Source organism: Salarias fasciatus, chromosome 5 (assembly GCF_902148845.1).
Source record: "Salarias fasciatus chromosome 5, fSalaFa1.1, whole genome shotgun sequence".
Classification (NCBI taxonomy): Eukaryota; Metazoa; Chordata; class Actinopteri; order Blenniiformes; family Blenniidae; genus Salarias; species Salarias fasciatus.
The window spans coordinates 252,688-268,667 of NC_043749.1; positions in this window are offsets into that span (position 1 = coordinate 252,688).

The window sequence follows — 15,980 nt, forward strand, 5'->3', positions numbered from 1 at the left end:
TTGTATTTTATCCTTGTAAAGCAATTCCTCATGGTTTAGGTGTTTAAAAGTTTTCAAACATTAAGTTTTTCTTCACATATCAAAACCATCTTGTGTGGATGCACCGATAGCACACATTTAAAGGACGAGTACTAATCTATAGCTGCTTGTCGATACAGAGTACTGATACAAGTACTTATTAAATGCTATAAAGCCTAATTTACTCAATACGTGAGCGCTGCGTGACGCTCTAAACCACTGCCAGCAGCCCTGAAGGCTCCGGCGTCTGCAGTACACCGTCAAGGTTTAGAAAATGTTTATCTCCAGATAACTTCCTGAAATCTTCAGTGAGCCACGTGGAGGGAGCAGATCACTGAACCTTCACATCTCGCTGAGGCAGCTGAGCTGCAGCCGACTCCCACGACCACCAGGTTCCTCGCAGCTCGGGCGGGCTTCCTGCCGCGTTACCGTCGGAGCGCCGGATTCCTGGGAAGCCGAGGCGAGGCTTGTCGGGAGACGTGACTGCGTCCGGCGTGCCGCCTCGCCGCCGGCAGCCGAGATGAGACGGAAATAGAAGCTGGCACCTCGGAAACGGCGGGCGTTAGCAGGGGCGGCGCAGACGAGTGCCGGGACGCGACGGCCCGTCCAGCCGGGGAGCGCGCCCGCTCGCATGAGGTCAACGTGCATTATATTCAATTAGCGCCGCCTCCCACGCCCCCCCCGCGTCCACGGCGAGGTGGTTCGGCCCCGCTTTGGCACCACGGCTGCGTGGGAGTCAGATTAGACTGAGCTGATCCGACTGGCGCCGCTGGAAGAGGAGGAGGAGGAGGAAGAGGAGGAAGATGGAGCAATGGAAAGGTGGCGGTGGTGGTGGAGGGGGGGGAGGGGGGGGGGGGGGGAAAGGTGGGGTAAGTTAATGGATGGAGGATATTACATGGAGGGATAATGAGAGGGAGGGACGGCTTAATTAGGGGAGTTGATAGAGGCCGGGCAGCAGAGCTAAAGGGTGATACGGAGCGCGGCTCGATTACAGAGGGGAGCCGGGGACGTCATAATCCCCCCGGCCTCCCGAGTAATTACTGCGTGATGGAGGCGCACAGACAGGACGCTGAAACCTATCTACTGTCAGCAGAATTGGAATTAACTCCCTAACGGCCTCTTCACGGCGCCGCGCTTTCATGTGCGCGAGCGAGAGCGTGCACTCGCCGCTCTGCGAGCCTTGAAAAGATGTGAGTGGCTGACTTTCAGAGCCGCGGCGTTCAGGCATATTGAGGGCATTTTCCCGGGGCTACGCTTCTTTAGAGCGAGAGAGCGGGGGCCGGCTCAGGTGCTGTGCTTACAGGAGTCTGTACGGCGCTCAGACGTGTGTGTTTATAACTCTTCTGAGTGTGTGTGTGTGTGTGCGCGGTGACAGAACAGCAGGAGGACTGGACAGTGTATCTTTTAACACAGCAAGTAGGCTGGCTTTCATCTACCTGTCCTACGAGGGAAAGCAGGCCGTGAACACACACACACACACACACACACACACACACACACACACACACACACACACACACACACTCTCTCTCTCTCCCGAGCTGAAGAAGATGAACAGCAGCATTAGGGCCCCGGTGGGTCACTCCAGTGGCTGCAGACCCATAATTCAGCGGCGCTGAGCCATTCTCACAGCTGAAGACGGCGTGTTTGTGGTGATTCACTGCTAAAGTGACGCCGCTCCATTCCTGGAGCTGCTCAGCCGCCGCATTTAATAAGCCATACGTTAAGTTTTTAGCTCCGTGATGAAAGTGTCTGCACAAACAAGAGAAACGGTCCATTTTCACGTTCCAGGAATAACTTTTCACACACTGCGTTTCTTTCCTGCGTCAGTAGGAGGAAAAGTGCCTCGCCTGACGCCATCTGCACGGGAAGCATTAGAAACCTGCACTGCATGGCAGTCAGATGCCGTCTGCAGCGACATTTTAACACGTTGTGACGTTTCTAAAGCAGGAGAACAGCTGTGCTGCGGAGAAGAGTCCTGAAAGTCAGAGTCCAGGTGGAATTTCAGCACTTTAGTTTCCCTCGTCCTGAAGCTAAAAGGATGTTCTGGTTTGATCCAACATGTTTTCTGACGTGTTTTGGTCTGCCTTTGCTATAAAGTAAATATAATCCCAACATTTTCAAGGACAAATAAGTTAAAAAACAAATGAGAGGTGAAGTGAGAGACGGACCGAGATGAAATCAGGGACTGAAAACACCGAAGGGAGGAAATAAAGCTCTTGATCCCAGTTTCCTCTCGTTAGAGGACAGTTTCTATCACTCTAAAGCAGGATCCATGAACCCTCTCAGCTGATTGGAGCATCATGCAGGCTGAAAGCAGGAAGCCTCTTTGAAACGATGGCTGCTTCCTGAAACCATCGCACCGTCGCATTAACAGACAGGAAACTCACTGCTGGAGACACTTTTACTGTCTCTATTCATTAGACTGTCCCGCTTGGTGAGGACGCAGAGGTCAATCATCGGGTTCAATCACAGGCCAGCGTGTTTCTGCCGCTAATAAAAACCTTCACAAGGAGTTTATTCTTCTCATTCTGGAACGACACAAAGCTGATTTATTCAACAGCAAAGCCACTGGAGCTGCGTCGCTTCACCATAAAGCACATTTTCAGTCTAACGAAGCAGACATGTGAAACACCGAGCCGAGACTCCGAGTGCCGCGCACGGGAGGAAAACGGCGCTCGCTGCTGTGAACGGAGCCACTCCGGCGGCTCAGCAGGGGGCCGGCGGTGTGGGGACGCTCAGTGAAAACACCGCGTGGAGCCGGGGAACCTGAAAGAACCTAGCAATGTGAGAGACGCACCAAGCTGGGCCGCCACTTCCAAAAGAGATGTCTTCACCCCCGAGTTCATCATTGTGGTGTTAATCACCAGTGTCTGAGACACTCTGTGATTCAATGTTCAGGACGTTTTGTTCCATTTTCACATGAAAAGTGATTTGAACTCAGCTGTGAAGGAAAAATCAACCCTCTGCTTCCATGACGAGGTCAGGAAAGCAGCGCACGTCACTGAACAAGCGCGGAGGTGACACCAGACAGCGAATCCAGGCGTCCCCCACACGGCGTCCGGCAGAGGTGACCCATAATCTGAGTAAGACCGACTGGAGGTGCGTCAGCCGCCTTCGATTGGCCGACGCTCTAACCTTGAATCCTCCCTGCACGGAGTGGGCGGGATGATGCTGGCCGCCATCGATTTCACATAACCTGCAGCCGTTCAAGGCAACGGAATTGATGAGCATCGCCGGACGGAGGGAATCGAAGGAAGAAGAGAGGGCGGGTGGCGGGGTGGCGGGGGGGTTAGTGGAAGAGTTAATGAGCTGGACGTACCGGAGAGGAGTCCCACGCAGGAAGCCCTGGAAGACGCTCCAGCCTCACCTGCAGAGCCACAAACAAACACATCAGCAGGCGGAGGCGCCGTTCACTGTGTGCAGGTGACTCTACCATAAAACTACCAAGGCCCCGGTTCCTCCACAGCGCTGTCTCCATGTAGACGAGAAGTAACCAGCTCCGTAGACACAGAGGAGCTGCTGCTCCTTCAGCCTCGAGCGCAGCGATCAGTTCTCACATCCGCCAGTAGAGGGACGGCAACAACCATGGCGGCATAAAGAGTCTCAGCGCATCGTCCGAAGATGGGAACTGCATCATTTCCAGCATTTCTACCATTTCAAACAGACGTTGTTCTCAAAGCTCTTCTGTCTAAAATGCGTTTTCGCTTGAAACGTTGTTAAGTAAAGAGGATTTGGTGTTAAACGAGTCAAAGCAGGTTTTGATTTGTCCAGGTTGGAGCCGTCTGAGAGCAAATGGATCAGGTCTGCTGGACTCCATCAGTTCATCCGGCTCCCTCACTCAGCCGGCTCATCCTCCACCTCACTCAAATGCTTTGAGTTGCTGGTGTTAAAGGAATTGTCTCATGCTTTTCTGAGCCTGTCAAATTCACCTGCAGTCAATAACAAGCTGTTTCCTCATCCCTCGCACCACAGAGTACTTTTATATCAGGAAATATTAGTAATTCTATCTGCTTCTGTTTTCCACCTTAAGTCCAAACAACTGGACTTTCCGTTGCCCCGGAACCTGCATAACTGCATGGTCATGATGAAAACAGACGTATGATACCAGACCCAGCAGTGGCAGTGGATGGACGCATCTTTCAAGTTCATATTATGTATATCTACGCTGCCTCCATGCTGCCATCTTGCAGGAGTAGTCAGTGAAGCAGTGAATGAAAGTCTGGAGGTCAGAGGTTCTCCTGAAGAACGCTACGATGCTGCGCATGCCTATTTGGCACTTCATGACTGGTTCGAGCAGCCATTTGGGACAGGGGGGGGTAGAGCAATGGGGGTAGAGATCAAATCATGAACGCTGGGACATTTAAATCGCAGCGTATCTGAATGATTTGAGATATGAAGGTGGACAGAAACGGCAGTGTTCGTTACAAATGAACTCACATGTTTGCTGTTGAGCCCCGTTCCAGCTGTTTTCTGTGAACCCTGCCGTCGATATCAGAACATGTGTCTCAGTTCTTCATTCCCAGCTTCACTTCGCTTCGTTTCCTAAATGTCGTGGCCATAACGGCCGTTCAGCCTCAAGACCTCGTCCACACTGAGCAAAGTTTGGCTGCCGTGCCTCTCCAGTGACTTCGCTCCTTCGTATATTTTTATGTAATTGTAAGCTGACTTGAGATTTCTTTTTTTTCTTCCAACTTTGCAGCGAAGAGTGAGAGCAGAGTGACAATCTCCCCAAGGGAGAGAGAAGGCGAGAGGAAATGTCATTCTTCCTCCTTTACATCTGCGCCGAGGCTGAACCTCCACTGGAGACAGACAGGCGCGCTGAATATTGAGTAAGTGACCTTTTAGATAAGGCCTGGAAGGTCTTTATATTCACTGTCATCACTGTCAGGAGGACTGTAACAATAGATCCATCATCATCAATCACTGTTTCAGGGGCTGCATGGGCCGGGGGAAGGAGGTTCAGGGTAAAAGAAAAAAAAAAAAGAAGCAAGAAACAAGTTAACTGTGACAAACGATACAAACATTTCAAAATTATCCGAAGTGGGGCTGTAACTTTTTCAGGGCCTCGAAACAAATGAAGGGAAGCAAACCTTGATTTTAAGGGAAAAAAGGTTAACTTTTAGAGTCTACATTTTACTTTTAGAATTTTAAAAAAAGTTTTATTTAGACTGTGATGATCATAAACACATAATGGTCTGTCAATACCAGACGTCAGGTTCCTGAAGAACCTCTGTGGGAGGAGGGACGAAGGGAGGCCTGACCTCCACCCTCCACCCCACATCCATCAGAGTCCTGGAACTTTCCCACCTCCCAGTGACTCCAAAAAGCATGAACATCCTTGATATTTTGACCTTGGACCCAGCAGGTTCCTTCAGAACCAGGAGATGAGAGCAGGGTGCATGAGGAGTCTTGGCCACACTCTGATATCAAAACTGGAACTTTCCCAGTTCCTCATAAACGCATAATCATCTGTCAATACTGAGATCATGAATAATATAGCTGACAGATTCCTCCAAGCTGGGAGGAGCAGCGCATTCACAGGGAATCTGACCCCACACTCACTCAGAAAAGAGCAAAAAGTATCCAGACCACCATCTGCCCCTCCAACACCCCCTCCAGGATCTTTACAGCAGATTCCCACTCAAGTCTGTGCAACTACTCAAGTGTACGATCATGGCAACTTTCTCAAAGCCCCCACTCCTAATGGAGCCAGTAAGAACGGAATAGCATGACTTGAAGCGTCCGCCTCGCCCGCTCCAGCTACTTACTTTTCCCCGCTCCAGTCGCCTCTGCCTCGGCGTGAGTCGCTCCTGTGACTCCCTCCTCTCCTCCTCCCGGTGGAAGCGAGATGAAGAGCGACAGAGAGAGGAAGAGGAGGAGGAAGGAGGGAGGGAGGCGATCCGGGAAGATGGGAGACGTCGAGTGGAGGAGAGGAGAGGAGAGGAGAGGAGAGGAGAGGAGAGGAGGCGCGCCGCCGGACGCGCCGCGAAGCACCGGGAGCGCACCGAGGAGGAGGAGGAGGAGGAAGAGGAAGATCGGAGCACCGAGACGCTCAGCTCCGCTCAGCCAGCCTCATTCATCGCCATTATGTGGGTCACGGACTCGGTATCCACCGGCAGGTCTGGATCCAGAGGTCCGATCCGGAGAGAGGACGGCGGCTGCGGCGCAGCGGGGCGCGCGGCGCTCTGGCGCGGCTTCCCTGCTCCGCCTGGATCACATCGCCGATTCCAGATAAATATTTTAAAGATACATCCTCAGCTCGATCCCATTCTGACATCTACTGTTCGTTACACAACCGTCCGGGCTGTGAACGCCGAGGAGTGCACGCGGGCCGCGCATCTGTAAAAACAGCTGTACGTCTTTCATTATACATGACAGGCACTCTGTGTTCTGCTCGGCTTCGCTCCTCCACGAGGCTTTCACCAAACCAGCATTGTTATCTGATTTTACCAGAATATCTTTAAAAGCAGGAGTGTCAAACATAAGGTTCGTGGGCCAAAACCAGCCTACAGGAAGCTCAAATCCGGCCTGACAGAGGGATGATAGAGGATATGGCGAGAATTTCATATTTGACACTGATTTTCGGACTTTGGATTGTATGTGTGGATTTTTTTCCAGACATTTCACAGTATTCTGCATCGAAAGGTTTCATTAAAATTGACTTTATGTTGCGTTTGTTGTCATTTTCAGTCATAATTGTTAGATTTTTGATAAAATATTGATATTTTTTATCATATTCTGTGCCACAACAAAGAGAAGTTTCAATCAAATGGAAAACGATAGAAATACTTTATTGATCTGTCGGGTAAATCCTTGAATTGAAATGAGAAAGAAAGAGTTGAAATGAAGAGTTTTTTCTCTATTTTACCAGTCCAAGCCACTCAAGACGACATTGGGCTGCATGTTCTCCCTGAAGGGAAATGGGTTTCATACCCCTGGTCCAAAGAGACAAAAAGCAGTAAAATCCTGTAAAATAAAACAGAGAAAACCATTAGAAAAGCAGACAAATGAATAATGGTTGTAATGGCTAGAAGATTTATAAATGGTTGAAACAGTTAAATCTTGCATCACAAACATAAGATATGTATTAAGATGAAACCGTGTGTTACTGGAGTCACCGGGTAAACAGGAAGATGCTCCCAGTTTCAGCAGCTTCTACATAATAAAAATAACCAGTCCTTCCTTCAGGAGCTGCAGTGGAGAAAGTGAATTTAGACTCTGGGTGTTACATAACTCAACGGCGGCGCCGCTGCAGGATATTGAGGGCAGAACTTCTCCGGGAGGGAAAATGTAAATGAAGCGAGGTGGTGTGAGTCCGGCGGTCGTTTTGCTCTGAGCTCCACTGACTGGCTGAGATCCAGCACGGCGATCCTTCACCCTGTGAGCCGGCCTGGTGGATCAGGAGCTGCAGCCGGCCTCTCGGGGTCTCCGAGCTGCGCTCCCTCGCTGGGAACACTTCCTGGGTCGTGTTCTGAGAATGGCTCCCGGTGCAGGATCAGGAGGCGGCGCGGCCGTCCAGGAGTTTGGCTCCAGGCCTCTCGGCGCCGGCTGTGCGGTTCAGAGTGTGCAGCAGCTTTTAAAACCGTTTGGAATGATTGAGCAACAGCAGCAGGTCAGAATGGGCTCCGCTCGCCCTGCAGACGTTAATAATTGAAGATCACCGTATCAATAAAACATGTGCATTTACATCATTTATCAGCGTTTGGTGAGCGTTCTGTGTGGAGGAGACGCAGCAGGAAATGTATGCAAACCGTCTGAAATGTCCCAGTTTTGGTCATGATCGCTGATTCGCGTCAAAGTCACAAATGAAGACAAACAATTCTGATATGTCGAGTCTTAATGGAACAAACGTTAAAGATTACTGACGCTGCTCGAGCGAGAGAGAGAGAACCGTCTGCAACCTCCGACTGTACTGGGATGCAGGTTTGATCACGAACGTCCATTAATCTGCAGGTTCTTGGTGAAGATTCACTGCTGATGGTGGACGTCTGAGGAGAACTCTGTCCGCAGATGATGTGAACGCTGAAGGCTGAACCTTCAGCCGGCGGTCTCCAGCAGCAGGAGAGCAGCAGGCGTCTCGGTGTTGAGGAAGGAAGAGGAAACCGAGGCGTCCACTGAGGAGGACCACAAGATGGAAGAACGCATCTCATTTCTGCTGCAGGACTTTGGTCCTGTTTATACGGCGGTTTCCAGTGAAAACACAACTCTCTCTCTGTGTTTTAGGTGTCTGTTTATTAGTGCTGTCAATTTGAATTAATCACAATTCATTAATGGCGGCCTGTCAATGATTCATTTTCTAGAATTGCAATCAGTCACAGGATTAGGCTTAGGGTTAGCAACGGGCTCAAATGAAAGGAATAGTAGAGAAAAGTCATTTTCCTGTCATTGCGACTTCATGTTCCTCCTCCTTCAGTCCAGCTGAATGATGAGGATTAGATTCTTCATCTGAAGTTTGAAAATGTTACGTCGATGTTCTGGATTGTTCAACACCCAAAGAGAAACTGAGCAGCTCAACTTTATAATGTTGGATGGTTCAAGTTCCACATTAGTGTTTTCTGATGTGAAACTGCTCCACTTCAGTCACAAGATTCTGATAAAGACATTTTTATGCATTAAGTTGGTGATTTTGTGTCGATTTCTCGTTAAAAAATGTGATCAATCATGATTAACTGTGGTCAGAGTTGTTGTTAATTACAAACCAGTGAAGTTGGCACGTTGTGTAAATCGCAAATAAAAACAGAAAACAATGATTTGCAAATCCATTTCAACTTCTAGTAAGCTGAATACACAGCAATGACAACTTAGTTAACGTTCAAACTGGTAAATTGTGTTATTTTTTGCAAATATTAGTTCATTTTGAATTTGATGTCTGCAACATGTTTCAAAAAAGCTGGCACAAGTGGCAAAAAAAGACTGAGAAAGTTGAGGAATCCTCATTAAACTCTTAACTGGAACGTCCCACAGGTGAGCAGGCTGATGGAGAACAGGCGGGGAACAGGTGGTGCCATGATTGGGTATTAAAGCAGCTTCCCTGAAACGGTCAGTCATTCACAAACAAGGACGGGGCGAAGGTCACCACGTTGTGAACAAATGTGTGAGCAAATTGTCGAACAGTTTAAGAACAACATTTCTCAACAAGGTAATTGCAATAATTTCATCATCTACGGTCCATATTTTCGTCAAAAGCTTCAGAGAATCTGGAGAAATTACTGAACCTGGGCGGCAAGGCTGAAAACCAACATTGGATGCCCGTGACCTTCCATCCCTCAGGCGGTACTGCATCAAGAGCCGGCATCACTGAGTGAAGGAGATCACCACATGGGCTCAGGCACACTTCAGAAAACCACCGTCAGGAACTGCAGTCCGTCGCTACGTCTGTAAGTGCCAGTTAAAACTCTACTGTGCAAAGCGGAAGCCATTTATCCACAACACATAACTGACACATCTGTGAAGGCGCCATCGATGCTGAAAAGTACGTACAGGTTTTGGAGCAGCATATGTTGCCATTCAAGCAACGTCCTTTTCATGGAAGACCCTGCTTATTTCAGCAAAACAAACCAAGCCACGTTCTGCACGTTACAACAGCGTGGCTTTGTAGGAAAAGAGTGCGGGACCCAGACCGGCCTGCCTGGAGTCCAGACCTGTAGACCTGTCCCCCTTTGAAAATGTGTGGCACATTATGAAGCGTAAAATACAACAACGGAGACCCCGGGCTGTTGAACAACTTAAGCTGTACATCAAGCAAGAATGGGAAAGAATTCCACCTGAAAAGCTTTAAAAACTGGTCTCCTCAGTTCCCAAACGTTTACTGAGTGTTGTTAAAAGGAACGGCGGCGGAACACAGTGGTAAAAATGCTCCTGTGCCAACTTTATTGCAACATGTTGCTGCCATTAGATTCTAAGTTCATTATTTGCAAAAGAAAATAAAGTTTCTCAGTTCGAAGTATCTTGTCTTTGCAGTGTGTTCAATTGAATCTAAGTTGAAAAGGATTTGCTAATCGTTTTCTGTATTTATTTACGATTTACTCAACGTGCCAACTTCACTGGTTTTGGGCTTTGTAGTTAAAAAAAAATCAGTTGAAAGGGGTGATAAAGGGGTTCTGGTGATAAATATTTCTTAATACTGTAGTGGCTTCAGCAGCGCTCAGACTCCACCACACCTTCCATGTTGACTGAGACAGTGTACCCTCTAGACCCGCCCACTGGATATATATATATATATATATTTATATATATATATATATATATATATATATATATATATATATATATATATATATATATATATATATGTATATATATGTATATATATATATATATATATATATATATATATATATATATATATATATATATATATGTATATATATCCTATATGTTCTTCTCTTACATGCATATATTTCCTTAGTACATATGCATATATGCCTATCATTTAGGAGAATGCAAGTGAGAGGAGAATATATGTGTGTGAGAGGTCCAGAAATGTTTTATGTCTTGTGTGGCCCCTCATACATGCTCTCATCATTGTTTGTGACTGTAGTTTATTGTTCTCTGCTTGCTTGTGTAGCTGCATTAAAAAATAACAACACCGCCCACTAGTGGCCTGGCATGCTGACTTCGATGCTTTCAGTGCTTCTGCTGCTGTCGTCTAAATGGACACGATTTTGCAAAACTTTCCTAGAATGAAAGCATAAAAATTATGAATTTTCAGTTGAAACATCAGTAAATTCTGATAGTGATTCTGTTTCTTAACGGGGCATCAGACTCAAAAGTCTGGATCCATCCTGCCTTGGATCAGGCTGCTGCTGGTCTGAGGCTGTGGGGGAGATACCTGGGCGTTGGCGTTGACCATGTCAGTGTCTTTGAACTGTGTTCTCATGCAGACTTCCAGCAGGAAAACTCAACATACTAGAACGTTCCAACCATCTTAAAGACGAAGAGTGGAACCGTCAGCTGACATTCTAGAGAGAAACAGCAGCCTGTGGATCTGAGGAAAGGAGGAGAATATACCACACCTGTTGGGCTTTTCTGCTTGTCAGTATACGGCTGGTTTCAGGTCTGTATGTGTTGTTGGATTAAATCATCTCTAGTCAACAGCTGGCATTTAGTTCAATTCAATTCTTTTCAGCTGTGATTTTCTTCATGTTTAATATGACTGCAGTAAAATCAAACCGTCTTCTTTTCACGGCTCATTTTGTTTTTGTTTTGTTTGTTCGGTCTATAAGTCCACATCCTCTAAACCCCCTTTGCCCTTTTTTTTTTTTTTTTTTTTTTCTTGCAGCCAGACAGATGGACCATGGCCCAGAAATCCAGCTACCACCTCGCTGTCAGCACTGCTGTCCGCCCCTCCAGGGACCTAGCCTGATTACAGCGCCATCATTTTCTTTCTCTCAGCCCCACACACACACACACACACACACACACACACACACACACACACACACACTGAGCAGCACTGCCCTCTCGATGCACATCTGTACTTTGCACCTCATTGAATATGCCTTTTCAGAGGCGTTCTTGTGTTTCGAGCGCCTCAGACTCGCGCCGCCGCTGTGTTTTCCGGCTGTGTGAAGCCCTCAGAGCTGCAGACAGTCGCGGCCGTGGAGAGACTGCTGCCGATGACAGCTGGCCGGTCACATAATTGGCTTGTCGACATGTCACTCGCTATCACTGATGTTTCCATTGGAGCAGAACAGTGGTCCGAGGGAGAGAAATCCACCGCCACATCTATAATTCAACTGAGGCTCCAACTCTCCACAGCCAGCAGTTTTCACTTGGCAAAACTTGTCGTGCGTAGTACTTGGCACTTCTGTGAGATTTACCAGGAGCTGGAGCTGCAGGGTTTGTTTCATACCAAGTCAACAGGAGCGCTTTTTCCTTGTTTTTTTTTCTGCTTACTGCCAGGAAAAAAAAATCTCATAATAGATGTGCTGCGGGTCAGCTGCCAAACGCAGGCCGTCTTTATGTGGAAAATGTTGATACGGGTTGATTTTTCAAGACAGCAGTGCAAAGTACAAACTTGACTAAAAGAAGTGAAGAAATGCTGTACGGAGAATGATTTCATGAGCAAGAGAGGAGTATCAGGAGCAGAGGATGCTCAAGATGGAGAGTAGCATGCAGAGATAAAATAGAAAAAGAAAATCTCTGAGGTCTGGACTCGCCATTCGGGCCTCGCCAGGTATTTCCAGACAGAGTCACTTCCCTGCCGAAGACGAAACAGATCAACAGACATCAACACAAAGGCAAGTCAAAGTCACAAGTTAACAAGGACTCTAGACTGAGGAAGTGTTTATACCACAACAGTGAAAACGAATCTATTTTGTGTTTTTGTTTCTGAAAAGTTGTGTGTTTAAACGGCAGCGTTTTGAAAGTGTTCACATGCTGAAAACGCTGTTCTTACGTTGGGCCACTAGTGGGTGCTGTTGGTTGATTTGGTGATGAAACTACACACTTAGTGGAGAACAACACACTCTAAGCATTAGAAAGAAGAACACAGACATTCATCTGGACAGAACACGGAGCTGGATTGTTATTCCGGGGACTGTCTCCAAAAGCACCAAGTCCCACTGGTGAATTTTCACTGGATTAAGAGGAGGTGAAGACGGACGGATGGTGAGAGAATCTAACTTGTCGGCTCAGAGTTGGAACTTCGGTCTTTTGATTAGTCGCAGCACAACAAGACTTTCTGAGTTTATCAGCTAAATCAATTTCAGTGCAGCTTCTATAAAAAGAATAACACTTTGCAGCCTCAGACATCGTAACAGTCACGGTCCTGCATAAATGTGACGTGCTTTATGACTTACCGAACTTCTTTCCTGGCATCTACACTGACCGTTCTGTTTGTGGACTGGACCCTTCAGAGCAGAGTCTACCAATTCTCCTGGTTCTGGTTCCATCCAGATTCTCCTGGATTGGTAGTTTCAGAGATGACAGTCACTGTAACAACAATCCAGCTTGGTGTTCTGTCCAAACATTGTTAATGTTTAGAGTGTATGTTTCTCTGTGTTTCCACCGTTTTCATGTAAACAGACACTGATTTCAAAACGTTGCCATGTAAATGCGCAAAAACGCCACAAGTTGAGTCGCTCGCCTCGGGGAGCGAGCGGTGACCTCTGCCAGCTCCAGACACGACACGCTGAGCGGAGCGGCGGCCGAGTGGAGGCTGAGGAGAGCGGAGAGGGCCCGAGGCGGAGCCTCTCGCTAACCGCCTGCCTTCATCCACTTTGATCACAGAGGCGAGGCCGGGAAATTCAGGAGAGCTCGACTTCAATCATCCGGCAGAGCTCCGTCTGTGAAGAGACTCGGCACGGCGGACGCTCCCACACTTTTGTATGGTAATTTGTTATGGAGGTGGTGGAGGAGGTGGAGGGGGGGATGCTTTTCAAAGAAACTCTTTGAAGGTTGTGAGGAGTGTACATGGACGCATCGCCAGATTACACCATACAGGAGTAATTGTTCTGGGCCGGGCGGAGATGAAACAATGAATAAATTCTTTAGTTATGACCTTCAAGCTGGAGTCAAACTGCTTCTCCTTTTAAGAAAAAAGTAATTTGACAGTTGAGAGTGCTGAAGTTTCCTCTGATATCCTCCAACACACAACCAGCTCAGATATGGAGACATTTAAAGGGCTTTCGCCAGGAAATGTGAATCTTGATCAAAGTTTCAATTACCAGCGAGCATCAATCATGCTGGAAGCCTGAAGTTAATATTTCATCAATTACATAATTCTGATTTCACCCCAGCAGTATTTCACTTTTAGAGAACTTGGGGAAAGCAGAATAAGATAATAGTCTCCTCTCTCTCTACTTGGTCGAGTCTTGAAGCATCAGTCAGGTCGGTAATTTCGGTCGATATCAGAGTTAGAGAAAAGTACACAATGCTGCAAGTTAAAGGTACAAAGTGTTTCTAAATAGCAGGTATAGAATGAGCTGAGAACAAATTGGCACATTTCTCTGGTGTTAACTTTCAGTATCTTTCAGGTGCTAATCAGCACTTTTAATATTCAATCCCACTGTTTTCCTGCAGGCTGCTGCTGTTTTCAGCAAAAAAAAGTCCAAGTTGATAAACCTGCTGTGGACCGTTTGGCCATTATCCGCCGTCAGACGGGCTGGGTCAGCAAACGGAGGAGTATTTAGCAGCTGAACTTTCCCATATTTCCCTCAGGAGGTGTTGGAAACAAACAGCGCTGACAGGAGACTGAGCACTGGACCCAGTGAAGGACGACGTCCCTTCATATCTGCTGGCTTTCAGCCCGTATCTGCTCTGCAATGTGGCTTAAGGAACCCGGGATAACGTGTTCTCTGTCGTCTCATCGCGCTAGCAGGGGCTCTTCCTTCTGATGAAACGGCGTGCGATGTGCAGCAGACGCTCTGGACTCCTTTGTGTGAACTCGTTTACTTTCCACTAGGATCAATTTACAATTAAGGACTAAGCTTCACCATCCATTTTCCTGAAAAGCCAGCCTTAGGTTGACTTATGGATGTAATCCCTTCCTCCGGCCCGGTTTGTGCCGCCGTCTTTTGTGCCTCGGCGTCAATCAGAGGCGGTTTTGTCGAGCTCACGTATGCTAACAGCCCGAAGACATAATCAGTGCTGAAATAACCTGCGGGCTTCGAGCCACGTCGCAATCAGCCTCTCAGAAACAGCTTGATGTGGGGTCGCTGATTGACCAGCTTCCTCTCCAAACGGTCGGCGCTAACCGCTAATTGTTGCATCAGTTTGTGCCGAACAGCCGCAGGCGGGAGGAGTCAGGCTGTCCTGTTAAAACAAAGAACAGGGTTCATCTGAAAGAGGTTCATCACAATTCAACACGATGGTTTAAACTCAACATTTCACATTTCAGGTGTATGATGCTCCCACCAGAACTCGAGCGAGCTGCTGCAGAAGAGAGGGCTCACGGAACAGGAAGGCTTCATTCCACATGTTCTATTTCACACGTCTGTCAGGTGGAGAGTCGTTTGCATCAAGTTACTACATCTTTAGTAGTTTCAGTAGTTTGAAAACTACCTCTGAATCTACTTTCAGTTGCTTCTCTGAAATGATGACTGGTTATAGTCTGTGTTGCATGATTATAGTGTTAGCTTTAGCATTAGCCGAGCCGTCCTCACTGTGCGGGTAGGTTTGATGTGAAAGATGCTCTATAATTTCAATGTTAGAGGAGGAAGATGCTCCATAATCTGGATGTTAGTTCAACAAACAAATTACACAGTTTATCTTCCAGTAAGTCTGCTAAAGCATTACAGCTAATGTAGCTACAGGCTAATGCTAATATGTGTTGCTTTTTGGAATATTGATGCTGGAAGTGAACATATTGGAAGATGGCTCTGGTATGTAAAGGGAAAAGACGTTATCATCGGGAGGCATTTGGAGCAGGTTGCACTGGGTGGGACTGGGATTAGCGCGCTCGCCGTCATGCTGCCTGCTCTAATCTGGGTTTGGGGGCTTTTCTGTGCAACGGTTCAAAAACATGTTGTGAGAATAAAAATCATTCCTTTAAATTCTCTGAAACTGTGTGTGTGTGTCTGTGTGTGTGTGTGTGGTCTCCAATGAATGTATAAATATTTAATCACCAACATCTAATGTAGAAGTATTAAAAGTGTCGCCGTTCCTCCGGTTCTGTTGTCTCCTCTCCTCTCTTTATTCCCTCTTCTTCTTCTCCGGTTTGTATCTGATCCCTTTAGCGAAACACAAGCCGCCTCACCTTTGTTTACATTCATGCCATAATCACCTTATGAAAGTAATCCCTGGTTTTCTTTCCAGTGCAGGATATTTCATTTTGCGGGGCGGCGGTGTGCAGACGAGGCCGGCTGGGCTCCCTCCGCCCCGCCGCCGCCGCCGCCGCCGCCGCTGTAATCCTCCGGATGCTGAGCAGGACCCATCACCGGATTTCACGCCTCCTTCCCTCGGCTCCTCATTTCCTCCTCCTCCTCCTCCTCCTCCTCTCCTCCTTCACATGTTTC